Source organism: Struthio camelus, chromosome W, assembly GCF_040807025.1.
Source record: "Struthio camelus isolate bStrCam1 chromosome W, bStrCam1.hap1, whole genome shotgun sequence".
Lineage (NCBI taxonomy): Eukaryota > Metazoa > Chordata > Aves > Struthioniformes > Struthionidae > Struthio > Struthio camelus.
In genome coordinates, this window is record NC_090981.1 from 36,932,715 (window position 1) to 36,952,682 (window position 19,968).

At 49.5% G+C, this 19,968-nt stretch overlaps 1 long non-coding RNA gene across 1 annotated transcript; it reads right to left on the reverse strand.

Moving 5' to 3' along the window:
- Positions 1-13,885: 13,885 nt before the first annotated feature.
- On the reverse strand, positions 13,886-16,416 carry LOC138064111 (uncharacterized). The gene is made up of 3 exons (XR_011137353.1): positions 16,244-16,416; positions 15,449-15,500; positions 13,886-14,472 (listed from the first exon to the last, which is right to left on the reverse strand). It is a non-coding gene; the product is annotated as an uncharacterized lncRNA (long non-coding RNA).
- Between the last annotated feature and the right edge of the window lie 3,552 nt (positions 16,417-19,968).

Here is a 19,968-nt window from a genome sequence, read left to right on the forward strand (position 1 = left end):
ATGACTGGAGCGTCTGCTGGTCTCGCCGAGCCCACCTTGCACCAAGTGAGAAGTCCCCGTTCCCTGCGGCGGCACTTCCCAGATGTTCCCTGCCTTCGCCCATTGTTCACAACAGCCACCCCTGCCCCGCAGCCCCGGCTGTCAGGTTGCATTTGCAGAGACCTCTTTAATTAAGTATTAGTATCATTAGGAGTAATAATATTAATAACAACAGCAACAGGAGCGAGGGGAGGCCGGCGGGGAGGCACGCTCGGGAAGGACGGCAGAAGGCAGCCCACCTGTGCCCCGGGCGGCGGCTCCGCGCCGCAGCGCTCTGCGCGCCCCACTCGTGGCGTGGGAGGGCAGGCTCGCCTCGGCGGCCCCCAGCCCTTCGCCCGAAGTCTGGCACCCCCGCGGGCGGCGGGGGGACAGCGGGTGCGGAGGGAGCCGGTCACGGGCAGGGGAGCCGGCGGAGGGGGTGCTGGATCCAGCGGGCAGCGCAGAGCCGGCGCACCCCCCCCCCCGCGGGTTTCCGATTTGGAGTGGGAGGGGGGAGGTGAGTGGGTGGGAAGTGCTGGGGCGAAGGGGAGGGGGGAGCCACGTTGCAGCCCGGTGTGGGGCAGCACCCGTGGCTGCCCCCTCCCTCCATCGCCCCTTCTCTCTTCCTCTCCTGGCTCCCGCTGAATGAGCAGGGTTTGGCTCGAAAAGTCTCAAGTAATCTCTGCGCGGGCGTATGTGAGCGTGTGCGTCCCGGGGAGCGGCGGCGGAGCGGCGGCGGCAGCGCGGGGTAAGTACCGGGGCGCGGGGCAGCCCTGTCCCGTCGCCGCTGCTCCCCTCCCTCCCTCCTCCTTCTGGAGACCTGGGTCTGCAGGGGCTCGCTGAGGCCAGGCGATGCCTCCGGGCTCCGGCGGTGGCCGCGCTGGGTCACCCAGGGTTGGGAGAAGGGGTCCGGGCGGGCGACGCTGCCCGCAGCCTGCTGAGGGCGGGGGAGGAGGACGGCAACAGCAGGGACAACCCCCCCCCCCCGAGCCCCAACACACCGCTGCCCCGCGGCTCCTCGGCCCCCTCCCTGACTTTCTGCGACACTTTAGTCTCCTCAAGACACGGGGAGAAAGTTTAGTGTTGGGCTGGGTGGTTGCGACGGACTCAGCAACCCCAGATGGCTGCAGTGCGAGCCAGGGCGAGCTGGCGAGGCCATTCCTCTCGAGCAGGGAGGGATGTCGGTCGTGAGTCTTCCTTTCTCGCCCCCCCCCCTTTTTTGTTACTCCCCCCTCCCCAATTCTTACTGTTAATGACGAATCTTATTTACACGAACAAAGACTATTGGATTACAAGGCTGATCACCTGATGGCGACCTACCTATTGGCTTGTTAAACACACACACATACACGCACGCTCACACTCATATCTATCGGGGCTGCGTTGGGCTGGAACCGGCAGCACGTGCAGGGAGGAATGTGTATTCACACCGGTTCGGGCAGAGCTGGCGCACTTATGGCAGTACATACACATACGAACAAGCACGTTTGCACACACACTTGCATCGCATCGTATTTTTTATGTGTGTGTGTGAGAGAGAGAGAGAGAGACTGGGTGCGAGCACATGATCAAGTTCAGAGCTGCCTGCCTTTTAACAAATATTCAAAATAAATAAGGGCTGGTTGATGAATAGTGTGAGGCGGGAGGGTTCGTTTTGCTGATTGCTGTGTGTTAAGGCCGACAGTTGCCTTGCCCAGGAGTGTCTATCTGTTAGTTGAAAGATATGGAAACGCTATTGGACAGTTAGTACAGTTCCTGCGAGGGAGACAGGTAGAAGGAAATGAAGAAAAGCTCAGCTTAGTTAGATTGGCAAAGCGAGTTAGCTTCAGAAAGTCTTTGATAATGAATATGCGTGTTTTAAAGCTCATCGATACATTTCCTTCTGCTCTCGCTGAGTTTAACCGGGGAGGGGCGGGTGTGAAGGAGAGGGGGCTCACGTCCTGGAAAGGTAGGTCAAGGTGCAGTGACCTTCCTTTTATCCCCCTCCGCGAGGCTGCTAGGCGGCTGCAAACTACGCTCCTTCTCCAGCCATTCCTAGGTTTTCTGCAATATGCCTACTGCTATAGGCTGCCGTCTCAGTCCGCACACCGACTTGACGATTGAACATGATAGGTTTACAAGTCCTGATTCATGCGTATTTGAATATGCTGCTCATCAGTAGCCCTGTTTCGTGATCCGTTCATTGCTACGGAAAGGCTTGGAAACAAAACCAAGGAGAAAGGGGAGGGGGGACTTGCGGGCCAAGAGGCTATAATGATTTTGTGTGTTTGGACTGTCTAGTACCCTGTGGCGTTTTATTAAATAAGTAGTGCTTGCGTTACCAGACACGAAAGAAATATATTAGGGGACGGCTAAAACTTTTTGCCAAATAGGCATGCGCATAGCTCTCCTCAAAATGGCAAGGTTTTAATGAGGGTGCTGTAATCCACGCTCCACACTTTCCCGAGGATGCGGGAAAGTGTCCGAGCAGCGAGGTGGGTCCGCCCCGGGGCCGGAGCCCCGTCCCTCAGCCCGTCCTGGGGGCGCGGCCGCCAGCCCGGCCTGCTGCTCTCTGCGGGGTGGGGATGCGGCAGGGCGGGGTGGGGGACGTCGGCGTGTCCGGCGCAAAATAAGAGAGATCCGTTAGTACCATCGCGGTGTCGAAATGATCATCAGCAATTCCTAGAGTCGCTAAAACAAAAGAACAATACCCGTCGGAGAAAAAGAGCCAGGCAAATGTTAGCGCTGTGTCTTATTCTCTGTATCGGACTAGGTATGATCAAACAGTATTTAGAGACCTCTTCAGCACTTAGGGATCCAGCTGATTTTTCGTTGGTTTTAATTTGTATTTCTCCGTCACTCTAAGCGGGACCATTGTTCAGGTGATATAACGGTTGCTTTTAATAGAAGTACCTTTTCTAAGAAGGAGACCTCCGTCTTGTTATGCTATTAGGGGCGAACGCATTTATTTTCAGGTTTTACGACCACGAAGATTTAGCGAAGTTTTGTTTATTTGCCTTAATGCACATTTAGAAAAGGCAGTCGAAGAGCTACTTTGAGGCCATGCGTTTGTATTATGCACAGTACGAAAGTTAAAACCTCTGAAACCTGGTTGCCGCATATATACCTTTGCAGCCGCATATAGCAGCCATGTTACTTTCTAAAATAAATATTTAATGGCCTTGTGGCACACCCTTTCCTCACTGTGAAAGATCCGCACGTTGTTATTTATTCGGACAAGACGAAATAAACTCCTGTAGGTGCACAGAAAACGTCATTCGGAACAGCCAAGATATTCTTTTCTCGAACTGTAGCCTGTTGAGAAAAACCCTATTGAGATAAGAAACACAACTAAAATTCCTATAATGAGATCTCAGAAATCAATTATCGAAGCACACCGTCTTGGCGGAGGCCCGGCTAATGAACTACCAAAATAACAAAAAAAAAAAAGGGAAGGGGGAGAAAAAAAAGTGGCGTTTAATCCAATCAAATGTAACCTCCAACTTCTCGGGTGTGTGTCTTCCTCCTAACAACCTAACACGATAAGCGCTCCTTCACCGCCATTTGTACTTGTAAAAACTGCCTTTTGGCAACGTTAATCTGACCCTTTCATTTTTAACGATTTTTATTAAAAGGGGGAAAGGAGAATACGGGTAAGGTTAAGCGTAATCAGCTAGGAAGTGCTTCCAAGCAAAACTTCTTTCCACCGAGCATAAATACAAATTAAATGAAGAATGGGGCCGTTCTGCGGGGACGAATACTAAAATTATACTACGGTTGGGGCATTATTGTCGTCTTCCTCCCGTGCTTTGTGAGCCCTGTTTGCTTCAGCCAGGAATGCACGAAGTGAGCCCACATTTTGATCCTGGCAATTAAAATGCAAAGCGCGGAGGTGGGGGCGATTATTGCTGCTGAAATGCGTTGAGGAATATTGCCTGCCCCGCGGTATTTAAGACAATGCAGGCAAGGGGGGCGGCTGTGGCCGCGGCCCCGGGGCAGGGGCAGGGGCTGCCCGCCGCGCTCAGCGTCCGCAAGTCCTCGGCCAGCTGCTCGGGAAGACGTGGCCGCAGCGAGGGCGTATCGCGGTTCCCATCAGGTCTCTCATTTCGCTGGAACGCAGCCCAGATCCGGGGGCAAGAGTGCGCGCGTGCCTGTGCGGGGGATTTCGGCTGCACCCGGGCGGTGGCTGGGAGCTGCGGAGGGGCAGGGACAGCAGCCCCGCTTCTCCCGGCGGGCGCGTTGCAAGAGCGAAAAACCGCGTGTGGCCCTGCGTGGGATTTGGCTGATGGGCGCGCGGAGACGGCTGCCGCGGCCGGGCTGACCGCTGACGCTGAGCAGGGGCGCAGCGCGTCCCCCTCCGCGGGGCCGGGCGGGGGAGGCGAGCGTGGTGCTGTCCCGCCTGTCCCCGCCGCGCCGCGCCGGACACCGGCAGGTGTCGCTGTCCCCCTGCCGGCCGCGGCGCCCCGGCACCGGCACCGGCAGCGGGAGTGCAAGCGGGAGCGTCAGCGCCGTGGGCGCCAGCCCCGGCGCTACCCGATCCGGCTCGGCTCGGCCCGGCCCGGCCCGGCGCGGCCCCGGCCTCCAGGGCGGCGGCAGCCGTCGGCGGGAGGTGGCCCCCTCCTCGCCACCGGGCCGGCCGGCCTCGGGGCGGCCGCCGAGGGGGGCCAAGGGGGGCACCCCAGGGGTCGTCGCGCCCTATGGGGGAGCCGTAGAGGTGAGGGACGCTCGCGTCCTGCCTCCTTTTCACTCGGGCTTGGCACCGGGAGATCAGGCGGGCTTCGGCGAGCCAAACTGAGGTTAAAAAAAAAACACACAGGTTTAATTCTCTCTGTGAGCCAATTATTACGGAAACCAGTGAAATAATGGTTCATTTCAAACCTTAACTTTATTGATGGGTTATTTTATGCCAAGGTGTAAGCTGATTACCAAAATGGTACAGCAGAAAAGCCATCGGGAAAATCTGGCTAATTCTCATTCTGTCAGTGCTAAAAGCCATAAACCTCTCGAGTATGGAAACTCAACTGCATTGGCTACTTACACTAAATTGATGCTGAAGTTAACGTCTTAAATGCTCACTAAAACGCACCTAACAAAGACTTTACTGTACGTCACCCGCTCCCTCTCCTCCCCGGAAATCTAACAATTTAGCAATAATTTGAAATCTGGATGAAATTCCTGAATATTAAAATTCTCGCCCGTATTCTCTTTCTACCTCTAATCGTGGAAAACATTATTAATCGGAAAGAGATGGGTACGATTTGGGGTTTATTACTATCATTATTCTTTCCCAAGGAGGTGCATTGTGAGGTGTATTCACACTGGAAGCTTTTGTGTAAGGACGTCCAAATTATTAAATTTTGTGTAGGCAAAACCCACTAAATTCAGCCTTTTGCTAACTAAAAAAGTCAAATTTTTTTTCTCATTTGAAATTTCGGTTCTTTTGCCTAAAATTATATGGTTGTCATTCTACATCTTTTCGTTCAAGGGTTTAAATGTTGCGAAAAAGGCACTTCTCTGTACCTGCATCTCCCGTCTTCTAAAATAATCTGTTAATAATGCCAAAACATGTATGTTCACGTGGAGAGCGCATCGGCGCAGATTTGATTATTTACGGTTTGGCTAGACGATAGACGAAGAGGACTGAAGAGAGGGAAAAATCTAAGTGTAAAATACTGAATACTAGGTTTAGATATGAATACTGGTTTTATATTATTCTAACCATTAAGAGCGTTGCGAAAAAGACGAGGGAGGGGACCTCTTTCATGTATTAATTTATTTTCAACCCAGACCCTTCTCTCGTCTGTCCGGCTGTAACGATCAAACGAAATCGAAGCATTATGAAAGCTTTTATATTTTTCTGGCTAAAATCCGTGAAATCGTCACTTCAGTGGCATTCTGAAAACATATGTGAGCTGTGCAGATGTGCAGCTAAATATACGCGCCTGTATTTTTAGCTTGAAAAGGCTGAGTATTAGGTAACTAGCGTGTGTGTGGGGCGGGGGGAGGTATTTATTGTTCATATCCTACCCGTCGAGTTAGCGCTAAGGTGGCAAGTGGCTGAGGCAAGACGGCTGTCCCCTGCCCTGCCCGTGGCACATGCAGGCCCGGGGGAGGGGCCGCGCGGCGCGGGCGGGCCGGGCAGCGGCCGCGCTGCCGCCGGGGACCGGCACCGGCGCCGGCTGCGGGGCGCATTCAAATGCCGCCCGCTGCCGCTGTGATTCGCGGGGACCGGCCGCCGTATGGTAATGCGGGGCGGGGGCGGCGGCGGGGGGAGCGCGGAGGCGGAGGGCAGCCGGGGCTGCGGCGTGGCTCCCGCGGCAGCGCGGCGGGGGCAGCGCGGCGGCGCCCGCGCCCCGCCGCGCCGCGCCGTGCCCCGCCGCACCTACGGGGCCGGGGCCGGGGCCGTCCCGGCGGGCTGCGGCCGCAGCGGGTCGGCGGCGCGGTAAGCAGCGGCGGCGCGGCGGGCGGGGGTGGCGCGGCGCGGCGGCGCCCGGGCAGCGGGGCGGGGGCGCGGGCCGGTCCGCGGGCCGCCGGTGCCGCCGCGCACATGTGCGCCGCGGGGAGCGGGCCGCGGGAGCAACGCCGCCCGGCTCGCCACCGCCGACAGCCGCGCACACGCGCGCACACATCCGCACTCCGCTCGCCCCCCGCGCCGCTCGCTACCTGCGCGCACAGCCGGAGCGTGGGCCGGGCACTCACCTCGGCTCCTCTCTCTGCATATGTTAATGCAGTTCTATAGGGGAGCGCGGTTCACGTGTGCTAATTAAAAGCAATAGAGAGAAAGGGCTTCCTTGCGGGAGCCAGGAGTCCCCGGCACTACTCGTAAACGAGCAACTGCACACTGCTCTGTAGTCCCACCGCTATTCATAAAAATGTGTAGAAAATGTACTTTCCTAATGAATTGTTGCTATATATGGTAAGGTAAGAACTAACCTAATGGATGATAGTGTCTGTTTCCGTTTTTTTTTTTTTTATGTTTTACGTGTAGCCATCTGACCACTTTTTATTGGGTGACATATCATATGAGCACTTTGGTGTAGGGCTTGTAAAACTGGAGCTAGAGGTAGCGCTGGAAATACCGTAAGAACGCCAAAGAATTAAAGTATACGTGTCGTGAAATAGGTACTGAATAATACAGACCCGGGCATGACACTCTACTCTTTATTGGAAAAAAATATATGCCCGACAGTCTTTGGGGAGGGCTAACTTTTGCCCTATACGTTCCGGCAGGTAAGTCATTCATGCCGTAACTAATTATCTATGCATGTACTTAGACTTAAAAAAAATGTGTGTACGGGCAGGCGTCGTTCTTATGGTATAACATTACACGTTTAAAAGCGTAATATTTCTGGACTATAGAAAGAGGATAATATGCTTTTAATCAACTTTGAACTCTCCCGTCTTTTTATGAGAATTTCCCCATTAAGGTAACTCGAAAGTCAGCTAACATTGTTCTTAATGTAATTCAAGGCCTGTGGGTTTTCAGATAAAGAAAATGTAATGATATCGAGAATATTTTAAAATAACCTCTAAAAATGCTTTTTCAGTAAAGATTTAGGCAGGCTGTTTAAAGCTACACATGCTAAAATGAAATGCAACACATTTAATAATGTAGCAGTTAAGACAGAAGGTACAAAATGTCTTCCTGAGAGAAAGCTCTCCATACCTGGATCTACACATGTTAAGAGAATATTTTTAAAAAAAAATCCTGAAATCAGTGGCGACCTGGGTGCGTATATAAGTCGAAATCCTGCAATGAAATATTATGAATACTTTGAAACAGTACCCATTAGCATTATCTATATTGCCTTATCCCTTAAAACGGTATTTTTTTCTAATAGGAAGTTAATTAGGCGATCAAACTTCCAGGTTTGAGCTATTGGTATTAGACCTGAACACGATAATGATACGTGCCTCTCCTCCTAAGACCCAATAAGCATGTTGTGTAGCCTGGTTTGTATTATTAGCACTGTGCATATTTTGTAACCTTATATAAACGGAATCAGTCAGGAAACTGTATATAAAGATACATACATAGCAGAGCCTTAGCAAAAAGGGGGGAGGGAAAAAAGAGAAGGGGGAGGGGTTTTTTAAAAGAAAGGAAGGAAAGATCAAAGAAAAAGCGATAGCCTGTAACTTTCAGTAAATTAAAAAAAATGCAAATATACCTTTACATATGCATCAGTATTAAAAATAATACACGCTGGAACCAACAGGAGCAGCAGCAGGAGGAGGAGAGGAGAATGGCGCAGCGGTGGAGCCGTGATTATGCACAGGGAGCCGTCTGGAGCGGCCGGCTCCGGGCCGGGCTCTTCTCCGCGCCGCGCCGCAGCCGGCCGCGCAGAGCCGCCGCGCCCAGCCTGCCCGCGCTAACCCAGATTTGTCATTTCGGGGCTTTTTTTTTGTTGTTGTTGATTGGGGGGGAGGGGGAAGGCCAGATTATTTTTGTTCCATTAATTACGGTCTTCAATAATAAGGGCGATCGCTCCGGGAATCTACCGTCGCTTCTCCGAGCAGCAGGATTTGCATATATTTTTTAATGCCCTAATTTCCTTGATGTATGTAAATGCAGCTGGACGTACAGTAAGCCTCGAGCTGACGTCAATGGACGTGACCTCGCTGCTAAACCTTGAACGTGAAGCGGGGATGGGGGAAGCGGCTGCGGCGCAGCGGCCGAGCCGCTCCGCGCCCGCAGCGCGCTGGGTCCAGGCGGCCGCGGGGCGGCGGCCGGGCCGCTGCCAGGCACCGGCCGCGGCTGCCCTCGCTGCTTGGCTCCGCTCGCCGCTTCGCCACGCTGCCGAGCGCCTCTGCCCAATAAAATAAACATTAACAAAAACAATGAGCCGCCCCTCCCCGCCCGCCTCCGCCCCCGCGCCGCGGCAAAACAAAGCCCACACGCGCGGCGCGCTGTCACCGGCCCCGGCAGCGCCGCTGCGCTGCCCTCCTCTCCTTCCCTTTTTCTTCCTTCCTTCCTTCCTTTCTTTCTTTCTTTTTTTTTTTTTCTTCACGGACGTTATTTGCTGCTTTTCTTCATCGGATGATGAGCGGGAAATAGAAAACATCGACCATTTCATAAAAAATTTCCAACCCCCCTCCACCCCCAGTATTGCATGACACACGTGTGTTTAGTCAGTGCAGGTAAATTATCACTTCAAATGACCAGTGATGCTTCATTTGGTACCTGTGTACTGATACGGTGTCAGTGGTTTGGTGTAAGGGCTTCGCTGATATCAGTGCCGGTTTGAGGGAGAAGAGAAAATAGAAGAGACGCTAGGCTGTAGTCGCAAGCCTTAGAAACGCAACCGCTCGCTTCCCCAGCCGCTCTGATCTGCAAGTCAAAGCCTCTCTCCTGGCTTTGCACTGATTTCTCCCATTTGGGAGGAGAAGTGGAAATAAAGGGTACTCGGATATCTGACTGTGGAAAGTTGGTTTTGTCACTGACAGAAAGGTAGAAGAGGGTAGATGTGAGGGTTTCTAAAGCTGTCTCCTGTTTCTCTTTCCCTATACCCTTTCTCCTTTCGAAACACCTCGTTTTATCTTGATGTTTGGAGAACTTTTAGCGCCGGGGGAATTTCTACCGGCCAGGCTGTAGAATGAAATGCAAGCGCTGTTTTGAAAATGAAGGATATTCTTTGTTAGGATTTAGGCTTCTATTTTTATCGTCGTATTATTTAGTCATTTGTTTGTCTATTTTGATATGTTCCAGAGCATCTCTCTAGATCTTGGCACAGTCGCTCTGAGAGCAAACCAACTGCGAGCCGACGGCTCCCCGCACGCACGCACATACGCTCACACCTCCGCACACTCACGCACTGCTTCCCCAGTCAAACATCTTAACTAAACTTAAATGGCCAAGCCAGGAAATGGAAACGCGGGTCTATTTCTGGTTAAAAGCCTGCTCGAGAGGATAAATGCTCTCAGCAATGCTGCTTAAGCGGGGTTTGTCCTGAATTTCGTTAGATTTATCTGCGATTACGTTTTTATTCGTAGGCAGCTCTCTTTGTCTGCCTGTTCTCCAGGGGCTGTGCTGGTCGGGGCACCCCTGGGTGCTGCGGGCAGTGGGGCTGCAGTGGGCGCTGCGGAGGGCCGTGGGCAGGACGGGAGGCCTGGCCGCCCCGGCGGAAGTTGGCGGGAAATCCGCGCCTCGGGAAGGCGCCGGCCTCGCCGCCTCCCCTCTCCCGGAGTCGCGCTCCGTGCCAGGTGCCCGTGTCACCTGCAGAGACACAGATATGTATATAGTGTGTGTGTTTATATATATATTTTTACGTATATATACACACACAAGCTTTTTTTAGCCTTGCCTCTCCTCCGCCTGCCCCCAGTCCTGGCACCACCCCTCTGCGGACACACTCTTCGCACCCACTCGCACTCCTTGACACCTACGCACGCGGCTCCGCCGCAGCCCCGACGGGAAGGCCGTGCCCAGACGTGCTGCAAAGCCGCCCGCGGGCGCGGCGCCTGGCGGAGCCCGCAGCGCGGCCCTCCGCAGCCGCTGCGCTGCAGCCGCCCCGCCAGCCCGCCCCGTCGCAGCCTGCAGGCGAGCGCACCCCCGCCGCCTCCCCGGGCCACGGCACCCCCGGGAGAGCCGGCCTGCCTCCCTACCTTGCCGGGCACCACCTCCCTCCTCCCTCCTTCCCTCCTCCCCTCCCTCGCTCCCTCCTTCCTTCCCTCGCTCCCTCCCTCCCTCCCTCCCCGCACACCTCCCGTGCTCAGACACACACCCAAACTTCTCCCACCGCACCGTGCATCTCTCTCGCCCGGCTCCTGCGCCCTAAAACGAGCTGGCGGTTTCATGGGCGAGACGTTGGGTCTGTGCCACTGCTTTTGCACCTGAAGCGTTGAATGAGCAGGAAAGGAAGGAAACCGCAAAGCTTTAGGAAACCCTCCTTCTAGCAATCACTGTGTTGGCGAGAGGTCACGCTACAAGTTTGCATGGTAACAGAAATTGGAGGAGATGCTTTTTGTTAGCATTATTATCACTGCTGTTGTTGGCCGGTTGACTGATTTTGAAAAAAGTTACAAAATGGCAGTGCCTCCCAAAAGCAGGATTCAGAAGAAACTGTTCTTCAGAAGTTAGCTGGAGGAAAATACCTTAGAAAACTCGTCAATGTGGTGCATTTTTTTTAAGTTTCCAAAAAAATGTACGCTCTTCTTCTTCTCTAGGAAAATGTAGCCATTGCTCTTCTTTAGATTAGACATTTCTAATTTGTTCCGTCTGTCAGAATGGGACTATGAGAGGTTTTGGTGCAAATTCATTATCTCTGGCAACGCATAACGTATAGTAGGAACTGAAAAAGACCGTGGCAATGGATGAACAATAGGGCTTCAGTTCATCAGCAACAAAAGCGTTGGGGAAATTGGTTGAATTTCAGAGCACGTCCTCCTCAGCAGAGAGGGCTGGACTAGACCTTGGCCAACCCCCCCAAAAAACTTGCAGAGCCTCACATACAACACTTCACTTTCTACTCTGGGGCTTAGGAAGCAATATGGAAAAAAGAAAAAAAAACTTTTTGCATTTCTTTCCCATTTTTCTGGATGGAAGCTCTCTAACTCTTTTAGAACCAATCGTGCAAGAATTACGCTATGGAACTAAGCGGCACTTTTAAACAGAGATGACGAGGGGAAAGATCTGAATTTCTGGAGACGTGAAAGAGCCTGCTTTCTGTGCTTTAAGGGGGCTCGACCGTGGGGATCTTTGTTTTCCACCGGAGATTCACCTAACCACCTAGCTCTGGGGGCATATCTCTCTTTTATAAGAAGAAGGAATGTAAGTATCGCGAGCGGGGTGTTCAGAACCTGAATCCCTTGTCAGAGGGAGCGAGCTGAGCTTGGCGGCACGTCGGCGGTTTCCGATGCCCGCAGCGGGGCAGGGGCAGGGGCAGGGGCAGGGGCTGCTTCGCCGGTGCCCGCCAGAACAGGTTGCCTCGGCAGGGCTCCAGTAACTTCCCCGGCGACTGCGAGGGAAATTTGATTAACAAGGCAAGCTTTTATGAGTTAACAGGATGGCTTCTATCGGTTAACTGATTTTGTACGTCTGATGCTAAACCTGTTGGTCGTGCGCCTAGCTGGGTGTGAGAACTGTTAATTATCAAGCAGATTGCCAGTACATGGAGAGCTATAACGTTTATGTACGCAGAGAGGAAGCTTTTTAGCAATGCCAGGGCATCCTCCGAAGGTGTATTGACATAGGACCAATCGTTAACACGGTTTAAAATCAGCATGTGGGAAATAACTCCTGTTGACTCTAGATTTTCGAGTTGTTTTGTTAAAACAAAAACAAACAAAAAAAAGGCCGAAGGCATATCTCTGAGATCACCAACGTGGAAGAGATTAGTCTCTGTAGCTACTAAATGCGGCTGCCTCCGTGTTTAGTGGGTCACTTCAAGGCAGCAGCCATCACTTCCTGGGTTGTCCAAAATGCAGCCTGATCAAAATATGTATCCCTTTTCGCGGGGGGGATTTATAAATGTTTGATGATGCTGTAATTATTCCGCTCTCGGAGGGGCCGGCAGAGCCAGCTGCGGCGTGTCTGGCGGCGATCAGCCCGGCTGCAACGCACACCTTCGGGGCGGGCCGGGCCAAGCCGAGCCGAGCCGGGCCGGGCCGGGCCGGGCCGGGCGGGGGCGGCCGGCGCTCCGCGGGCGCGCAGGATGACCGCGCCGCGCTGGGGCTCCCGCTGCGCCGCCCGGCAGCTGCGGCGGCGGCGCGGCCCGCAGCGGGTCCCGGCCCAGCCCGGTGCGAGCCGGGCCGCAGCAGGTCCCGGCCCAGCCCCCCGCCGCCCGCCAGCCCGCCGCGCTGCGGGCCGGACCGGGCTGCCGCGGCCGGGGCGCGGGGCCCCTACTGCTCGGCCCTGGCCTCTCGGGCGCCCGGGCCACGGCGGCGGCAGGCGGCGGATGTCACGGAAGCCGAGGGACTTATGCAATAGTGTTTCTATTTTAGTCCTCCCCCCACCCACCAGCCGAGCAAGTAGCATCCCTCAGCAAGAAAAAACTCTAGTCCACCCCAGCATTCTTGAAAAGAGCGACATTACTTACCTTTAAAAAAAATCAGGAAAACAGTATTACTTTGTGAGAAATAACCTGCTTTTAAACTAAGGCTGATGTAATCGATATGATGCAATGAAAGTGAGTAGATTACGTTATATTTATTTACACAGCCAAGTCTTTGTACGGTAATAGCTCTGTAAATATAGACCATGTCTTACTAATGATCCTGATTTCAGGACATCAGTGAGTGATCTGAAAGACCTGGTAATTCTAGCGAGGAAATACTGGCTTAATGTGTTTTGCATGTTTTGAACTGGAGGCTAGGTGGAGCCTCCATCCTTTATTAAGTAACTGGCAGCTTATAGTATGCAAATATTATATCTGCCTCTGTAGTTTTCACCACCTCTATTGAGCAGCCTCAAGTAGGAGCTTAATCTTTTTTCTTTATCATAGCTCTCCCACAAATAATTATGGAACTCGTTCTCTACCCTTCATATTATTTCCTGTAAATATTAATTACTGCATTTAACCCTGCAGATACCGGAGCACATTAGTCATATCTGTTTTATGTCACATTAGATCATCTGCAGGAAATGTGGCTAGTTATTTCCCTGTTTAATATAGAGCCAAGCGTTTTATTAATTTATTTAATGATCTCAAATGTTGATATACACAGCGCCTTCTGAACACACATAGGTTTATCTATTCATATACATTTCACGAACCAGAATCAAACACTGAAAGTGTTTAAATTATGATCCTTTGCTTTTTTTGTGGGTATTTTTCAGATTTAGACAACGCAGAAACGCCACAGGAAGCGACAATCACGACAAGAAACGGTAATTTTTATTTTTCGTTCCATACAAGTCAGACAATAGAAAATACATTGCATAAAAATATGAATACATGTTCCTTAATAGCACACAGTGTATCTACGTATAATTACTGAGCGTTCAGGGTTCTTTTTTGTTCTAGATTTTGAATTCTCGATAGTCTGCCTTTTCATATTTTGTAGTTTGGATATGTATTAGATGCCCCTTTTCATACCATGTGCTCAACATAACAGAAATGTAATCTGCACTTGCCTGTAAAATGAAATTGTGGTCACAAAAGAAATGATAAGACACTCTCATTAGAAGGCAAGCCGGTCAAGGGACCTACCTGGCTGAAAGGAAAGGGATATTATGCAGGAAATGCTGGCCCGGATTGTACTGGCATACCGTGGTTTACATTTGTGTGAATTATATTCTAATTTAATATGAAAAGAGGATTCGTCTAATGTTTTACACTCCTTCTGTACTTCAGAGCAGTTTAAATAGGGTTTCTCTGTGTATTCCATACAGAAGGTGGGGATATTGGCATTAGAACAAGACTCTGACTGTAATAATTAGAGAATCATAAGCATTCCTCTTTAAAGTAAATAGAGACTGTTTATTCTTAAGAAATCCACGCAGGATGTTTCTCCTTTACGTCACAGCCATCTGGAGACCTATAAAAAGATTAGAAAACAAGCATGGCAATCACATACTAATCTACAGGCCATTAATGGGAATTTATAAGGGAGGTAGGAAGAAAAAGTGTATATTTGGATTTAGTTTCTTCCAATATATAAATCATTTCTAAAGTGATTTTGGAATAGATAAGTTTTATACAATTATGTAAACGGGGTGGGGGGAGGGGAAGCATGTAGTATTAACAATTACTTCTGATGTTTTGGATTACATTTTTGATAATAATTTCAGAATTACATATTGCTTTAAGTTTTCACATGCTAGACAACCCTGCAATTTTGGAAATGTATATTAACAACTGCTGTATACATTTTTTGTGATATTCAGAATAAGCAAATGTTTTTGTGCAGACTTACTGGACACCCATAGATTTTGAGGCCCTGCTAGATGACTGAGAGTTAGAAAATTTAATTGGTAATATGGCTAATGAGCAACTGGGTTGTAATTGTCATATTGGCTATTTTGGCTTACTGAGGCTCCAAAGATTAATCAACAAAAAGTGACAGGTGTATTGTAGTTACTTCTTAAGGCAGTGTGTGTGAGTGAGATGGCCTTGAGATAGAACTTGATGTTTTAAAGGTATATTTTGCATCTTTGAAACATACTAATTTGCAAAGAAATGCCTTGCATTTAACTGTAAATCCTGTAACATGGCAACATGTTTTACATGCATGCATTAATGTGTACATATGTGTCTGTGTTAATATGTATTATATATACATATATCTATGTAAGCATAGATGTACACACACACATATACACAAGGAGTACGTGAATTTTCATGCCTCTGACTGAAAGAATTTAATGCATAAGCTCACAAGCCTGTTACATGTAACACATGCCTGATCACTAATACTGCTGCCTCTAGCTATTGCAAGAAAAACATCTTTCTGTCTATCTGCCAATTCAGAAAAGCTCATTAGAATTTTACATAATATCAAAATGATCATATACCTTTAGATATATCAGATGTCCAGTTCAGTCCTCCCTGTTGTGCCTGAACAGCCTGAGAGGTGGTGAAGAAGCACAGTAACTAATAATACAACGTTGTAAGAAATCTAACCATTTTATGCCAGCCTGTGTATAATCTGCAAAGAGCGCTGGCACAATTAGCATGTACATCTTATACACTCCAAGCACGGGTGGCAAATTGCAGTGTTTCCCTATATCAGAGTATCTGATATGTATTTAAAAAAAATCATGCTCAATTTCAAAAGCTTAGAGTCTGAAAGCACAAATGAATGGTCTCATTAGTAATATCGCTACTGAATTCAGGATTTGGCACGTTAGTAATGTGTATGTGTTACTTCTTGGTGGCAGTATTAATTCTGGGCCCTGTCTGACAAATGATATTGCTTTCCCATTTTCATGCTTTTGTAATATTAATCTGTGAGAAGAAATGGACTGGTTTATATAGTTACAATTTTACAGTATAACCACATACACATGCATATATATGTGCAGAAAAACACACACACAGAGTCATGTACATAGACCTACACGTGTATACATGATTCTCCTATGTACATACAAGCACACATATGCTTTATCATGTAAGCAGGCCATCTAGTCAGCATAGAGTATCAACAACTTCAATATAACTCAATGTATTTAAATATTTCCCCTTAAAAATAGCAATATATGCAAACACAGGTTAATTTACAAACAGATCTAATTAAATGCAGGATAAGATATTCCCTATAACTGTATGAGAACATAAAGCACAATCTATTTTGTTTTATTTTATACCTTAAAAGAACAGTAGCAGCATGAATTTCAAGTCATAATTCCTTTAGAAGTGCAGAGCAGTCCATATTCTGTGTCTGTGCTGAATTTTTCAATATGCATCTGATACCAGCTGCAGCATGTACGAGCTGTTGAAGTGCATTTATTAATTTCAACAGTAAATATTGTAGATCTCAGTCAGAAGATTCATTGTATCACGTATACTCGAGAGACTTTTAATGTTTGCACTTTAGACTTAGAAAAATTCTATACAAATTATACTGTTAAATAATTCAAAGTATAATGTTCTTTTTTTTTGAGGGGGGAGGGGAACTGAGAGACTTAAATCCTAAAACTGTACATAACGCATTCTAACAGTTTAGAAAGACTTGCCTTCCTCGGTTCCTTGAGTAATGTAAGCATACATTTCTTCTCTATAGTACGAGCTTAATAAAAATAAACAATAAATCAGCATTTTATTAAGGCATTTCGCCAAATGATATATAGCCTTAGATAAATATTGCTGCAATGTTCACCTGTGTTGCATTCTAACACACACTCACACACACACAAACATACACTGGGAGAGAGGGAGAGGGAGAAGGAGGCGGGGGGGGGGGAGAGAGAGAGAGAGAGAGAAAGAGAGTATAGATGCTATAAAATACACTGGAGCCAAGCTGGAGCCTGCTGCTTGCAGCATTCCCAATAAACAGACAGAGGAAAAGGCGTTGCACACTCGTCCTGGTGTAAATACCTGCAAAGCACTAGAGATACAAAACATGCCTGAGATGTGAAGCCATTAAAACACACCACAGCACAGCAAATTGTCAATGTAATTACACATCGACTCACTGCGTACCGCAGACCTGATTCTCAGGCTCAGGAAGCAAGGCCCTGCTTTAGGCAGGAGCAAAGTGCCTCACATCTCTCTGCGCGAGCAGACTCTGCCAGAAGAGCAATGCAGGCAGAGACGTTACCCAGACCTGAAACGCTTTTATCTGTCCTTAGAGAGAGCTTTCCTCCAGCCCTGGACATTAGCGCGCGGGCTCGCGCCGAGGAAGGTAAAGGCGGCGGGTGGATGTCGCTGCAGCCGGCAGCGCCGGCGGACGAGATGGTGGCGGCGCGGCTGGCCGGTCCCTCCGCCGCCGCCGCCGCCGCCGCCGCCGCCGCCGCCGCGGGCGCGGGCAGCTTGCTGACCGCTCATGCATATCAATAACCGGGGTGCTTGCGATTTCTCATGACATCATCATTACCTTGGTCTCCCGCGGTCCAGGACCTCTGACCTTGCCGGGCTGGTCCACATTTTGGCACTGAAAGCCCTCCAATGATGGCCCTTTTCTCCTTCTTTCAGACCGGGGGCAGCAGCAAGCCAGCAAGACCGCATCTTCTTCTCCCCAGCTCTAGGAGCCCTGAGAAATCGAGGATCTTCCCCCCCAAAACACACACACATACGAGATATTTGCAATCAAGCTGCCACCATTTGGTAAAAAGCTCTATACCGTGCATAATCTAAAAGGATCAGGAGCTGGATCCTGGAATCATCTTGTCACTTTCTGCTGAAATGGGATTTTTTTTTCCTCCTTACACTGCGCTGGAAATTGCCGATGGCTTTACGTCTTTATAGAGGCTAAAGAGTCTTTCGTGAGAATGAAGCAATTTACAATGCAAATAGAGGCCTGTGAAGGGATGGATGCTTCTCAGTCTTAACACAGCTTGATGCACCTTAATAGCTGGTTTTATTTTCCGATATTAACAGATGAATTGTTGGCTCTCGCTGCCGGAAATTACTGGCTGAAAGAAAAAGTTCGGAATAAACTTTGAAGGCAACAGATCTCTTTTGGATGTTATTAGCTGCACAGACACACACACACACACAAACCAGGTCACAATTGCATAAAAGGATGAATATTTTAAAGCAGCACTAGTACTCTTGGAGGAAACAACACGCCTGTTTGTCAGAAAGAATCTGGATTCTAGCAAGGAAAAAAAATCTTTGAGGGAAGCGAGTTGTTATCTTTGGTTATCTAGCTGTATGAGTGTTTTGGTCTTCATAAAGCTAGATAACCGAAAGTAAAAACTCCTTCAAGATCATCGTGCAGCGTGTGAAAATGAAAGACTACTGCGAGAGACAGTAAAACCCGAGAAAGGTCAGGAATGCTTATTGAATCTAACGTTTTTACAGCTAAAGGTGGGAGTGGAGGAAATTAAATGGCATACTTACTCCAAAATATGAAGTTGTCAGATGCCACACTTAAATGGATAGTTAAATACTGCAAAGAGGAAATGGTACTGATGGTAAACAATGCATGTGCAACTATTGCTGTTAAATAAATAAATAAAAAGAAACCCGGACCAGTTCATTTCTAACTGGGCTGAGGCGATTTTTTAGCAAGCTGCTTGGAAATGCTGAGTTTCATTTTGCAGAATGATTCATTGCAATGAAATAGCCTTAAAAATAAAGCTGGTGGTGATGCTGATGAAGATGATGGTGGTAGTGATGATACAGTGTGGACTGAACTGAAAAAAAATCTGTCTGTGTGCATCTTAGACAAAGCATTGGGGGTTTATTTCAAATAATATGAAACCAGTCTTTCAAAAAAGTTTACACCGAAGTGTAGGCAAGCTTAATAATTTATATCTACTGAGAACTCGGTGGAGCTGCACAAAGATGAAAAAAGTGATGGCTGATTTTTATTCTTCTATTCAAAATGCGAGCACAGATGCTTCTCTGTTCCAAGAGGGTTTCCTTGAGGAAGCTACTGAAGCAGAAAGACATGATGGAGACGAGATCGCCTCCCCCCTTGTCAAAGTGTTAAAAAATGTTCTGTGTCTTACTCTGCGCCTAGCATTGGAAATGAAAGTGACATTTACTCCAAAACCCACGTGTGCGCCTCCTCTCTTTTTGTTTAAGGATGATCAGATCTATCCAGGAAACAGCTCTGGCATCCCAAACTGAAATAATTAGGACGTATATAGACCTGACAAAAATGGAAAGGGGGTGGGGGAGCTGAGGGTCTGTCTTGCCTAATTGATTCCGTTAACCGGCATGCAGGAGATGTGAACGGCTGGGCGCTCCCATTCCCACGCTCGGGGCAAGTGGCAATGCCATGCCCCGGCAGCCCATGACAGACAGCCCTGCTGGGGGCTGGGGGATGGAAAAAACATCAAGTGCACCACACCATCCTCATCTCCATCGCCTCCGAAAGTGGAGGCATTTCCCACCCACAGCCATCTGCGGGCTCCCAAGTGAGAACACCAACTGCTCTGTGGCTGCACACTGTCTCTTTCTGTTAAATCCGCAGCCTCTCCGCAAGCGGCTCAGCAGCGAGTTTCGCTTTTCTTGCGCGGCCGGAGCCCCGCGGCTGAGGGGCGGCAGCGGCGGGAGGGCAGAGCCAGGCCCGGGCGGGGCCGCGCCGCTCCCCGGCCGCGGCAGCCTGCGCCGCCCCCGCGGCCTCCCCGCGCTTTAGTAAACACTTGTTTGGATGCTCTTCGCCTTTGTAATTACCGCAGTTTAGGCACCTTTGAAAGTGAAACAGAGCGGGATTAATTCTGCAGGGTAACGCTCTCCCTTGGACTCGACCTGAGCATCCTCCCAGAGGCACACTAGCGGACAACGCTGTGTTAGACACTGAGCGTCTCCAAGGTAGATTCAAATAAGATAGGAGAGCAGCCCTCAGCCTTCCTCACTCACTGAAGGGCTAACCGTGTTCAGGCTGCCTTTTTATTTTTTATTTTTATTTTTTGCTTCG